Source organism: Pristiophorus japonicus, chromosome 2 (assembly GCF_044704955.1).
Source record: "Pristiophorus japonicus isolate sPriJap1 chromosome 2, sPriJap1.hap1, whole genome shotgun sequence".
In the NCBI taxonomy this organism is placed as follows: domain Eukaryota; kingdom Metazoa; phylum Chordata; class Chondrichthyes; family Pristiophoridae; genus Pristiophorus; species Pristiophorus japonicus.
Genome location: NC_091978.1, coordinates 311,199,679 through 311,214,235, shown reverse-complemented (window position 1 = coordinate 311,214,235; position 14,557 = coordinate 311,199,679).

The window sequence follows — 14,557 nt, the reverse complement described above, 5'->3', positions numbered from 1 at the left end:
AGGTGGCCTGGGAGCCCGTGAACCGACTTAAAAACTTGTTGCACGGGCCTGCTCCGTGCACCATCCTCCAGGCCAAGTCCCCAATAAATAGTGGGAGGACTCCCGCGTACAGTGCACTCCATTGGGGAGCCCCACCTCCTCCGGATGGCAAGATGGTGCGCCATGGCGTGTCCGGACGACAAACGAGGATGGCAATGTGGAGAGTCAACAGCTCTACAACTCTTTTGGAAAACAAAATTAAACAGTTAAATCAAGTGCCCCCCAATCTGAGGGACACTTCAAACACTTATCAAGGCCCTTTTTTGGGGGGATTTTGGTGGGGGTTTTTTATGCTATTTGTGGTTTTTTTGGGGGTTTTTTTGGGCACTAAAAGCATACATTTTTTTACAAGTGCCCCCTATAAAAGGGGAGGGGGACACTAAAACCGTAAGCAAAACAAATTAAACTTTAAAACATATAAAATCAAATTAAAATTTGGTTGCCGGGAGTGTTGATGCACTCCAGTCCCTCCGGTGCCCACCTCTCGTGGAAGGCCGCAAGCGTACCGGTGGACACCGCGTGCTCCATCTCCAAGGACACCCTGGCTCGGATGTATGCGCGGAAGAGAGGCAGCCAGTCATGCTGAACGACCGCCTCGAACGCCCGCTGCCTGGACCGGCTGATGGCACCCTTAGCCGTGCCCAGGAGCAGTCCTACGAGGAGGTCTTCGGACCTACCCGCTCCCCTCCGCACAGGGTGCCCAAAGATCAGGACCGTGGGACTGAAGTGCAACCAGAATTTCAGGAGCAGCCCCTTTTAGTAATGGAACAGGGGCTGCAACCTCGTACATTCCGTAAAAACATGGAACACGGACTCCTCCAGACCGCAGAAATTGCAGCCGGCTGGGGAGCCCACGAACCGGCTTAAAAATGTATTGCACGGGACTGCTCCATGCACCACCCTCCAGGCCATGTCCCCAATAAATAGTGGGAGGACCCCCGCTTAGAGTGCACTCCATTGGGGTCCCCCGCCTCCTCCGAACAGCAAGATGGTGCGCCATGGCGTGTCTGGACGGCAGATGAGGATGACAACGTGGAAAGGCAAACAGCTCTGCAAACCTGTGAGCATACTCACAGGTGCATACATTACAGAGAGAGAAGGCCTTGTATTATCCTTCTCACCCTCCATTACCCCAGCCCAAACATGCTGAAGGCCCCAGTCTCAGCGAGGTCTTCAATCAGACACTTGTTCCAATCTTCGGGGACATATTTATCTGAAACACCAGATTTCCGATTGATCCCGTTGGAGGACAAGACCAGATCTCTGATTGGTCCCCTGGGAGGACAAGACACACCCAACAGTTTGTCTGGAATGTGTAATTGGATCTGCCTGCTGGAAAGTAATCATAGGGTTGGATTTTATGCTTTGGTACTGCGCATGTGTGACCAGATTGAGTGTGCATGCACAGTACCAATGGTGGCGCATGCACAGAGGCACCAGGACACAATGGAAATAATCACAGTGATCTTCGGTGCACATCTGCCTCTTTCACCCTCTCCCAGCTCATCAAGTATTGCAGTGGCAGTTCCACTGCAACACAGCAGAATTTCTATAATCTGCAGGGTGGGCAGTCCTACTGGGAACCCACCCTACATAGCAAATGACTGCAACCCAAGAATATTGGGTTGAGGTTGTGGCTTGGCTGAAGAGATTGGGAGAAGTCTGCTTGGAGGAGAATCCAAGGCATATTGGCCTGGAATTTGCAGTCGAGATGATGGCAATTAGCTTTCGCCATCATTCCGCCTTTGAAATGGACCGCAACTTTGGGAATAGGCGTACACACAGGCGCATGTGGAAATTCTAAAGTTGAGGTCTGTCAATGATAGATCCGAAACTGGCTGCATTGAGCAACCACCCCACCCACGCACCCCCGCTCCCACCCACTCCCCACCCCACTATACAACCTTCTCGTAAATCATTTCAACTGCTAAAAACTTTGGCTTTTCCGCAGGAAGTACGCTGTTAAATACCCAACTAAAAGTTAGATCCAAAGGGATTAGGTGCAACTGAGATTTTAACAGCATATTGACCGCTAAAAAAAATTAAGGGTCTGGAAATTCATTTTAATTTTGTGCAGTGCGAAATTTGTCCATTTTAGTAAAAATTTAAACTTTTAAGAAGTTTTCAAAAATTAAAAAAAAATGTTTTCAGTTCAACCATCTTTATTTCAGGTTTGCCTTTTCCCCATGTGAGGGCCCCAATTTTTCTTTTGCTCTCTCTAAATATTTTAAAAAGTTAGAACTTTAAGGGCTTACTCACTACCTTGTTCGCTGTCTGTGAGAATTCTACCTTTGGATTGGCTGCTTAGACAGCCTGTTGACATCACAATAGTTCGAACAAGGTGATCTCCATTACAGTCCATTGAATTGAATTGAAGGTGAAAAAATGCAAACTTCTCGACACAGAGGTTGCGAGATCCTTGAGCCGAGTGTACTTCAGGGCCAGCAGCGAATGCCTTCACTTTGTTGTTGACCGCACATTCCGCCCAATATATTTTGTTTGCAATATCACTGGAAATCTGAAAGAGAATAATATGTCGTAAGTTACATATTACAACACACTTGTCTTAACAAAATAGCATACCATCCAAATCTCAGTGAGCAATGCCATGAGATATTCATTAGTGCAAATATAAAAGTGGAAAATAAAAAGATGAGAATGGACGAACGAGGCTGTTGTATGTAGAGTTGCAAAATTCATGGGAGAACCACCCCCGCCCAATGTTTGGACTCATTGGAAAGGAAAATTAATTTGGAACTATCTACCAGGAAGTTTGAGATCCTAATGTGCACATAGAAGAAACTACGAACTTTAATCGAATTTTGGATTTTACAAGGCAGATTGGGTCTGTGTGGGCAGGGCTAGGAACTAAAGGAACTATCCTTCAAAGAAGTCAGTTTGAGTATTGAAGCTGACTGGGGTATTGAAGTTAAAGCAAATTGTCTGGAGAATTGTGGATACTCAAAAACCCTTCTCCCCAGGAGACATTAACATAGCAACAATTAACCCAGAGATAGCTAACCATCATCCTGACCTGGAAAACCATTCCAGCACATATATAATAACAATGGCACATCCAGCCCACATGGAAAACCCCAAGCACAGACAGACATTGCAAATACCAAAGCTAATATATCCATCAAGAAAACAGAATTAAAAGATCGACACATCTGAGACAGGTTAACATTTAATGGGCCCGCCAAAATATGACAAAGAAATATCAAGCCCACCAAAATTAAACAAAGACTCAGGGCTGATTTGACGCAAAGATTAGAACAGCTCCAAAGGTATAACTGGGCCCTGCTTTAACAAAGGGTATGCAATGCTATGGTATGCTATGCTATGCATCAGAGGGGGAAAGGAGGGAAACCTCCGCATCAATTTTAACAAGCCTCTTCAGCCTCGACATCCTGCAACCGAAAAGGAAGGAAGAACATCACCATCGCGGCAGCAACTGACCACAGCCAACGTGGTACCACCAAAAGCACCGCGATCGACCAACTTCAAATCAAAACTCCGCAAGGAAGAAACCGAAGAATCAAAAGTTTCCGCTCTACAACCTAGGCCTGACTACCAACAGATGAAAAACATTACCTAGAGAGACTTTGAACCTATTTCTAACGAAAGAAAGTGGGTACTTACCCCATAAATCCAAAACGCACCCTACCGCATCAGCAGACACCACCTAACTGAAGATTGTGCAGTAAGAAGTCGTCTATGATGTTTGGGGTACAGCAAGCAGAATGTACAGAATCCAGCGAACCCCGAAATTGTGAACCAACTACCAGTAAAGGATTGGTGAGCATAGTCCCTGTTTGCCCTGGAGCTTAATCTAGTCAGTGTTAGGCATTGGGAGGTGGGAGGTGTATTATTCACTGTAACCCCCTTTGGATGTGTGATGTACTATTCTTTACTTGAGTGATTATAAGTTTGACATTGTATTTTCTTGCCTTTAATAAAATCAAAGTTCTTTTGCACCAAACCAGTTGTCTCTTGCATTTTATCACATCTCCCAAATAAATCCAGAGTCTAGAACCCAAGGGAATGCGAGCGATTCGAACTGCTCAGAAGGTCAGAGATGAACCTGACCCCACACACCACCCCCTACAGAAATACAACCGCGGCAGGACTCTGGTATAAGGGATGTCATGCAGAGAGTGCTGTTTTGGAAGAAAGAACCAAGATGGAAGAGAATAATTCCTCCTATGTGTATAAGAAAGTGAATGTCACTAAAGAATGGGTGCTTGGTCTGTTGCGCGCTGAGCGTCCGGGAGATGCTGCGGCCCAGTGGACAGCAAGCAAGGAGGATAAAGAATCGGTAGAAAAGGCAATTTGGTTGGTCTGTCTACAGCGACAGGTCCAACTCCGAGATAAAATCATTGAATCACTACAGGCAGAACTATGGGAATGTGCAAAGACATCACATGAAAGGGCTATGGCAGGAGAAATGTTATGGGGAGAACTCCGTAAGCTAAAACATGGAACGGCGCAGCTAATGGAAAGGTTTAAGAACAGCAAGGATTATTTTCAGTGTCAGGTTACCAAGGTTAGGAATAATGAAAAGATACTGCGGGAGGAAAACACTTGCCTTATCCTTCAAGTAAAAGAGCTGGAGGAGAAGTTAAGGGATGTACAGGCAGCTTATAAAGTAGCCAGCACTAATGGGTTTGAGTCGGGAGACCAGGGTCCCTGCCAGCAACAAATGAAGAGTTTAACCCTTGCTCTGTCCAAGGTAAAAGGCATGGTATGCCTCATAAACCCGGGTACGGCCCGGGTAAACCTAGAAGAGAAGGAGGAAACTGTTCCATCACCACCTGTGGCACCGGTGACTACACCGGTTCAGCAGCAGGAGTGGCAAACGAGTTGCGGGGCGGACAGGGATAACGGGCCACCACCTGTGGCGCCGAGGTTCAGCTCGGTTTGGCAGCAGGGAGGGGTGGGCAAGCCAGAGCAGGAAGAGCCAGAGCCGGGGCCGCCCACCAGTGCTGGGGGTCAGGGGCCCCTGGAAAGTCAATTTTTGTTCCCCCAGACTACTCAACAGCGTAGGGCTATAATAAGTCACCTAGGAAAGCTCACTCCAAAGGGAGACCCCTTGGTCCTCTTTATGGAAGTGGAACAGGCAGGGGATATTAATGGGTGTGATGATGCCGAGGTAGCAAAAATTCTTCTCCTCTCACTGGACGGCAAGCTGTACCAGTCCCTCTCTGCCGAGAGCAAAATGGGTCAGAGGACATGTGCCGCCGCCCAGGAAGACATTCTAAAAGCCATGGGCTGTAATAACGGGAGTCCCTTCTCCAGAGAAAATAGTGCAGCTCACAGGGGAAACTCCATAGGCTTTCGCAGACATACTGTGGCCTGTGTACCAGAGCGCCTGTGGTGGGGACCTCAACCGGGATCACCTAAGCCGGGACGAGAGAGCTCACTGGCTCCGATGCCTGGTGGCAAACGGTTTGCCACAAATAAGAGCAAAGGCTGAGGCCTGGTTTGACCTGAGAGATCCCCAGGCCACCAAACAGGGAGCGGTCAGGCAACTGATCCTAACCTACAGGAACGGCAGTGGGACGAAAGAGCACCCACCCAAGGGAAGGGTCCATGAGATCAGACCTTGTCAGGATAAGAGGGAATGGTGCCAGGAGGGGGGGTAACCCCTCCGATAGAAAACTTACCTGTTTTGGGTTCGGAAAGAGTGGGCACTGGAGAAAGGATTGTAGAAATCCATGGAAGAGTAGTGCAGGGAAAAATTCTCCAGCCGCTGCCCAAATGATCAAGACCGAGAAGCCAATCTCTCCCCACACATTTGATACATTCATGACTGCGCTCCGACCAATGCTAGATGGCCCTGGGAGGGTAGTCCCCGCCACCGGTACTGAAATCCTATCTGCCCCATCCCAGCCAAAACAGTGACTAGGACAGACGCAGCCTGTTCACCTGTGTTCCCTCGAGTACGATGCGTGGGGGAGTCCGACCGTTCAGATGGAAGTGGAAAAGGTGAAAGGGATTTATCTGCTGGATATCGGTGCATCAAGCACCCTCATTTATGCAGCCACCTCACCGCTGTCTAGCGGGGTCCCCTACAGCTTGGTGGGTTTCACAGGTGCCGAGCAGGCTGGCTCATTCTCCGTTCCGCTCTCTATTCATTTGGGAACACTCCACACTAAGTGGACTTGTGTCCTGATGAAGTGGGAACAGGAAGGGAGGGGAACCCTGGGGGCTGACTTCATTCTAGGCCACAGGATCCTAGTGGATTTAAGAAACCACTTCTTTGGGGGGCAGTATGTACGGGACAGGAGAGTGAGGTGATGGTTATCCCAGGAAAATGGGGAAAAGGGACAGTGTGCACCATGAAGCCAAAGGAGGGTTACGACCTTGAATCACTGGTCATTAACACTCCGATGGAGTACCAAGAGTATGTGAGGGAAAACCTCGCAGCTTTTGCCATTCACAAACACGACTGCGGGAGGATAAACGGGGTCGAGGTTAGCATAGGTGGGGACCCCATGACCCGACCGCAGAAACAGTATAACTTTCCCAGGGAGGTGGAGGCAGACATGGAAACAGCCTTGGGTTCTTTGGTTAAGCAGGGGGTATTGAGACCAATAGCTACCCATGTGAACTCTCCATTGTGGCCGGTTAAGAAACCGGACAACTCCTGGAGAGCCACGGTGGAGTATCGAGTACTTAACTGTAACATCGCCGCCTGTGCACCCACAGTTGCTGCATTCGCTGACCTCATTGGAAGTATCCCAGCCTCCGCGACCACCTTCACGGTGCTGGATATTTCCAACGAGATTTGGTCCATACCTTTAAGAAGAGAAGATCAGTACAAGTTTGCTTTTAGCTTTAAAGGACAGCAATACACTTGGAACTGTCTCCCTCAAGGCTTCCATAACAGCCCTAGCATTTTCCACCAATGTATGGCCAACTGTTTAACGAACTTCAGTAGACCCCAGCAGCTGGTACAGTATGTGGACGACCTGCTCCTAGTCACCGATAAGGGGGAGGAGCATGGCCCATTGCTGGCTGAACTGCTGGAGCTGCTGAAAGAAGAAGAGTTTAAAGTGAATCCCAAGAAGGCACAGATCGGCTAGAAGGAAGTAAAATTCCTGGGACTGGCTGTGCGCTCTGGGGAAAGGACCATTGACAAAGCTAGAAGGGAAACAGTGCAGAAGTTACCAGCCCCCAACACAGTAACAGGAGTAAGATCTTTTCTAGGGCTAACCGGGTATTGCAGAGATTTCATTGAGGATTATGCAGCCACAGCAGTCCCCCTGCTCCGACTCCTACACAAGGGAATGGAGTGGGATTGAGACGAAGGTTGCGAGGCAGCATTTATCCAACTCAAGAAAGACCTGCAGACTGCGTCAGATCTAGGGGTTATTGATGGGGGAAAAAAGTTCTTCCTGGAGGTAGCAGCCTGCGGAGACAGTCTGAGCGCAGTACTGCTCCAGGAGCGGCACGGCCGGCTGAGGCCAGTGGTCTACTCCTCCAGGATACTCACAGATGCGGAGAAGGGATACTCCAACTGTGAGAGGCACATCCTAGCCACTCACTGGGCTGTGATCTTCACAGGGGGGTCTCCTCTCACACTCCTTACCCACCATACGCCCACCCAAATGCTCCTGCACGGGAGAATCAAGGACGGGACGGTGAGCAGTGCCCGCATTGCTCGCTGGACCCTTCTCCTCTCTCAGATGGACCTAAGGGTAAAGGGTCTCTGCGAGCCAAGGCTCGCAGCCAACACGATCTATCCAGGGACAGCCCACCAGTGTTCCGTAGAAGTGGTATGAGAAATTAACATCGGCTTTCGGGCTGGGTTACACCCCACAGTCGAGAGATCTATGTGGATGGTTCAAGCACGGTATCTGCAGGCAAACGACTCACAGGCTGCGGAGTTTATGACCCCAAGGCAGGCATTGTCCTGGCGATTAAACTCCCCAGTACTATGAGTGCCCAGCACCCTGCTGAACTGTCAGTGGTGGTGGACAAGGTCACACACCCCGAAGAATTCCCTACCCCATACACGATTTGCTTGGACAGTATGTTCACATGCAATTCGTGTACGGAGTACCTGGCTATATGGTCCCGTCTCAGATACACATCTGCAGATGGAAGACCCCTAGCAATTAAGCCTTTACTTGAAAAGATCGTGACAGCCGTGGGGGAGGAAGGAAAGGTCTATATACATAAAGTGAAGGCACATTCCACCACTGAACCCTGTAGCGAGGGAAACCAGCAGGCTGACATGTTGGCCAAGCAGGGTGCCCGCACGGGCAAGCTCTGGGATCCATAGCAGCAGTCAGGGGCAGGATTGGGACGACAGGGAGGGCAGGGGTGGCATCGCCCCCAGATCTGAAAACGGTTCAGACCCGAGACCCCGTCCTCAAAACTGTCCTGAACATGCTAACTAAAGGGGAAAGGGTAGATGGCTTGTACAGCTCCGCAGCTATTGCCATTAAAGAAGGCATGCTGTTCAGGAGGCAGCAATGGGTAGTGCCGCAACAACACCAGAGAGAATTCCTCCAGCTGGCCCACGGGGATCCAGGAGCAGGACACCCCGGGCCTGAGACCACTTGGCAACGGGTGGAGCAGGCAGGGTGGTGGCCGGGTCTCAGGGAAGACGTCCACGAGTTCTGCGCCAGCTGTCTGGTGTGCGCTGCCAACAACCCTGACCGCCAGAAAAGAAAGGTGTCTATGGGACATATCAGGAGGGTAGAGGGACCCCGGCAGTCGAGCCAGGTTGAATTCATCGGGCCCCTACCCACTGCCCAGGGAGGCTATAAGTACTGCCTAGTATTGGTGGATGTATTCACCAAATGGGTGCTGAACAGTTACTGCTCTGGAAACAGCTAGGATCCTGGTCAGGGAAGTGTTCTCCCGATGGGGACTACCACAGTACGTGAAGTCCCACCAGGTGAGTCACTTCACCGGGCAGGTCATGCAGGAGACCCTTAAGTGCTCGGCATCAAAGGGAAATGGCATGTCGCCCAAAACCTGCAGTCATCCGGGCCTGTGGAGCATTTAAACCGTACAATAAAAGAAAGGTTGCGTAAAGAGACAGGGGACTCACCCAAGAGGTGGGTAGAGGTCCTACCACTGGTCCTCATGGGGATCCAAGCCAGCCAGTCAAAGAGCACGGGGTACTCCCCGTACAAGCTCATGACCAGCAGAGCCATGCGAACCCCCACCCATGTATTAGCCCCGGTACTCACGGAAGGTCAGCTTAGGGAAGCGAACCGGGACAGTTTTGTCAGAAATCTGGTTGAACACCTTAAACAGATTCACTGGCAGGCTGCTAACAACATGGGAAATCAGCATCGGAGCAACCGACTGCTGTTAGAACCCCGCAAACACCACGTATGGGAGATAGGGGACCAGGTCATAGTAAGGAACTATGCTCGAGTAGGGATTTTTGAGGCATTGTACAAGGGACCGTACCACATTGTCAACAAAGTAAGCCTCATGGTCTATGCTGTGAAAATGCCCCGCCATACAAAGTGGTTCCACATAAATCAGTGCAAACTTTTCAACCCCGGGATAGCAGCTAAGCTTAAAGGACAGCCAGAAACAGGGAACCATGCTAAAGACAGGGATCCTCAGCCAGCAGCCCCCGACTGTGGAAATCCCACAGGGGACGTGGCAGACCCACAGACTGCATCGAGAGAGGTGGTGGACTGTGTCACTGGAAGAGCTATCCCCCAATCATTTGGGACTCGGACGCACCCCCAGTAGTCAGAACCCTGAGCAGGACTCTCCGCACGCCACGGCCTGAGACACCATGGTCAACAGCACCCCAATTTAAGTGGTTCAGCCCCGGGAGAGTGACCAGCCACAAAGGGGTACCTAAGATCAGGGACCAGCCTGTGAGCAGGGACCCCCAGCCGGTAGCCTCGGGCGACAAGGGACCCCCAGGAGAGATAGTGGTGGACCAGCCACCAATTGGGAGACCCCAGCCCGCAGTCCTCGACCAGGCAGAACCTGCAGGGGACAAAATGGACCGAGCAGCCACCCCCAAAGGAGTGGTGTGCTGTAGCACCAGCGGGGACGTTCCCCCAATAGTTTGGGACTCAGACCCACCTCCGCTCAGGACACTCCGGGTCCTGTGGTACAGGCCAACTTACTAACGGCCCCGCTAGAAACCCAGAGGCCAGAGAAGAAAGAAGAAGGACAGGAATTAACCTGGCCACCCAGAGACGGGTAGCAGATGTACAAAAATAGCACAATATGAGTTAAAGTATGTTTAGTAAGAATCTAGCGTAGTGTAGATTATGCGTGTAATGATTTCAGGTCACTACGACTGAAAAGAAACCACACACATGGAAGGAGTGAAATGATTAGAATAGGATAAGAATGTTTAGATGAATATAGAATGTAAGAGTTTCAGCCAACAGTCGGTGACTAAATAGTGACATATATACTAGTTATTGGGGAAAGGAAAAGACCCGATCTTGTAGTCAGTAAAAGAGGCACTACAAGAACGATAAGAGTAAGATGAGACAAAAGTTGATAACAGACATTAGTTCCTACGGGAACGGGAAAAGACAGCCAGTTGATTAAAGACATAATTGTGTTCTCCGAGAAGAAATGAGCCCAAATTGGAACTCGATCACCTTTTGTCAAGCCAGAGAGCATTTCTCAGGGCTGGACAATCTGTTCTATGTGCCCCGACAGGAAGGAGAACAACATGAGAAGGGTCCTGTTCTTGCTTGCCTTGATAAGGATGAGCAGCGGCGGCCAAGGAGAGGTGGAAGAATCTTTCATTTATGGGTGTTCGGGAGAGAAAGCCCCAATCGTAATTGTCGGGGGTGACACCCCGAGTGTGGAAGAGCTCGCCGTTTATGCGCACGAAAGGAGGTGGCCAGGGTGGCTGGGGTCTAATTCCACTCGCTACTCCAGCCAGGAAGGGTTTACCTATGGGGAAGTCTCCGTTCCATGCCCCAGGATATGGGTCGTTGCTGCACAGGGAAAACGTGTGTGTTTGACTTGTAAAGGGCAGATTCCCCTGGGTAGATGGTGGTGGCTCAGGAAGCTGAGCAAGGATGCGGTGGACCAGGAATCTGACTGGGAAAGACTCGGTAACGATATGTACCATACCATCACAGGGACACGGGGAGGAGTAAAGGTGTGTTGGAATAAGTGGTGGGAGTCTGAACAGGGAATTTATGTTTGCATGTGGGGGTCAGAGGAGATCTGTCCTGTAGGCATATCAATCGCCATCGCCAGGCAATGGCAAGATGATGGGGAAGGGATGGGGTGGAATTCCAGTCTACAAAGGTGTGCAGTCCCACATTCCTCACTCCCAATTAATGCCACTGAACTTAGAGCACACATTAAGAAACCCCTGCCCACAACCCTGCCAGTGCGAACAATAATAGAAAGGTGTCTTACCACCACCAAGGGACCAGGGAACGGATTAGTATTGGTACCGACTGAAAAGGTGTTATACCAGGGGGTACACTATGCAGTAGCTTCAGTTATCTTAAACCTTACCTGCATGGTGCCCGAAGGAAACAGAGCTGCTATACCAGGTCCTACTTCGAGAAATGTTGAAGAAATTTTACGAGTTAGACTTTGGGAACATAGACAAAGCAAATCTATACACCCTATACGCTCGGGACACCATGGGTATGGGGAGACCTAGAAGGAGAACCTTGAATGACATTGTTACTGCCTATAATACAGGATCCTCTGTGATAAATAGCCTAGATGATATAGAACTGCAAACGCAGATAAATGGTCGAAAGAACCAACTGAGAAAGATCCTGAAACAGGAAAACACAGCAGTAGGCTCAGAGATACAACAGGACCAGGCTATGGCGGTCCATTTAAAATAAATTGTGGCTGAGCTGGAAAAACATGCACAGACAGTGAATGCACTAATACGGGAGGATAGGAACGCTTCAAGGCCAGGCCAACCAGAACGAGTTGTACATGCTGTATGGGGCATGGTTGTTGGGCGAGGGCTGCAACAACCTGGAGGATTTAAAACAAGGTTTAGTCCCCTTCTGGATCAGTAACAAGCACCTCACAGCCCTCCACCGTACAGTAATTCACTAAGCCCATGCCAGCTCCGCCTAGCTTCTGAAACCTATCCTGTCCCAGTAGATTGCGGGCGTTCTAATCATACCATCATGGGGATAGTACTAAGGATGCAGGTCATGGGTGGAGAACATTGGAGTCATTCAAGGGGATGCACACATTCGTTTTACAGCGGTCCACCGTATGTCATAAAGTGGGAGCACGCTATGACGGGTACTGACCTCTCCAGTTACTGGAGCCAGGGTGCACACATAATACTATGTCCCCAGCATTTGAATGCCTATTCTAAGCCACAGTGCGGGTTTAAAGCTGCTGGCGCACAGCCTATCAACTGTACCATGGAGGTAATGGCGCAAGACCATGTTCCTCCACAGGTAACATACATCGCAGGTGGGACATATTGTGTCACCACCAGTGTGACCCACGACCAGCATGGACACTTCTGGTGTCTGGTGAGTGACAGCAGTTTTTGGTTTAAACCTGAGGCATCAGTTCAAGTGGCCCAGGAATGGATTGTCCCCATTCCTGAACCCTCCAATGTTCACCTCACTGTGAGAGAAAACATCACAAACCTGCAGGATTATGTTACACATTTTGGCTATGAAATTCCCCCTCTACCCGAACATCTTACCGCTCTGCTAGCAGCTGTAGTAATCTCACAACAATATTTCTACACTCTGGAACAGAAAACAATTGAGATAGGGAGAAAGATTCTAGAGATCACAATTCCACCTTGGTGGGATATTTTCAGGAATATAAAAGTTCCTGCCGGGATCAGAATAGCTTCCCATGTTTTGGTTGTCTGTCAACTCACGATTATTCTTATGGTGTCTCACTTGCCGAGTGAAATGCAGAGGCCATCAGGTCAGGCACCAAAGGGTGCTGCACGCTCCCTGGCCAAACTTGGGGATCGCACAGGGAGGGGTAACACCATACTACCATGTTTGATTTGTTTTAATTTTTACCTGCTGTAAAAACGCAGAGAGAGAGTGCTGTAAAAATGTGTTTGACTATGTACCTTTATCTTTACTGTAAAAACGGAGTGATGGAGGGGTGTTGGATCCCCTCTATGCTGTAACAGAATTGGAATGACTGTATTTGCCTATAAACTGCATTGCACTTCAAAGGGGGTGCATGTTAAAGGTTTAGCTAGATAAATACAGGGAAGGTTGACTCTGAGGAAATCAGGAATTTTGCTCACCTAGCATGACAATCAAGTATGTAGAGTGTCACAGAGGGGACTGTAGAGTTGCAAAATTTGTGGGAGAACCACTGTCCCCACGCCCCACCCCACCGACCCCCCCGCCCAATGTTTGGACTCATTGGAAAGGAAATTTAATTTGGAACTATCTACCAGAAAGTTTGAGATCCTAAAGTGCACATGGAAGAAACTACAAACTTTAATCGAATTTGGGATGTAACAAGGCAGATTGGGTCTGTGTGGGCAGGGCTAAAAACTAAAGGAACTATCCTTCAAAGAAGCCAGTTTGAGTATTGAAGCGGTCTGGGATATTGAAGCTAAAGCAAATTGTCTGGAGAATTGTGGATACTCTAAAACCCTTCTCCCCAGGAGACATTAACATAGCAACAATTAACCCAGAGATAGCTAACCATCATCCTGACCTGGAAAACCATTCCAGCATATACAGAATAACAATGGCACATCCAGCCCACATGGAAAACCCAAGCACAGACAGACATTGCAAATACCAAAGCTAATATTTCCATCAAGAAAACAGATTTAAAAGATCGACACATCTGAGACAAGTTAACATTTAATGGGCCCGCCAAAATATGACAAAGAAATATCAAGCCCACCAAAATTAAACAAAGACTCAGGACTTGTTTAACGTGAAGATTAGAACAGCTGCAAAGGCATAACTGGGCCCTGCTTTAACAAAGGGTATGCAGTGCTATGGTATGCTATGTTATGCATCAGAGGGGGAAAGGAGAGAGACCACCACAGCAATTTTAACAAGCCTCTTCAGCCTTGATGTTCTACAACTGAAAAGGAAGGAAGAACATCACCATCACGGCAGCAACCGACCACAGCCAACGTGGTACCACCAAAAACACCGCAATCGACCAACCTCGAAACAAAACTCCGCAAGGAAGAAACCGAAGAATCAAAAGTTTCCACTCTACAACCTAGGCCTGACTACCAGCAGGTGAAAACATTACCTAAAGAGACTTTGAACCTATTTCTAACGAAAGAAAGTGGGTACTTACCCCATAAGTCCAAAACGCACCCTACCGCATCAGCAGACACCATCCAACTGAAGATTGCACAGTAAGAAGTCTTCCACGACATTCGGGGTACGGCAAGCAGAACCTACAGAATCCAGTGAATCCCGAAATCGCGAACCACCACCAACTACCAGTAAAGGATTGGTGAGCATAGTCCCTGTTTGCCCTGGAGTTTAACCTAGTCAGTGTTAGGCATTGGGAGGTGGGAGGTGTATTATTCACTGTAACCCACTTT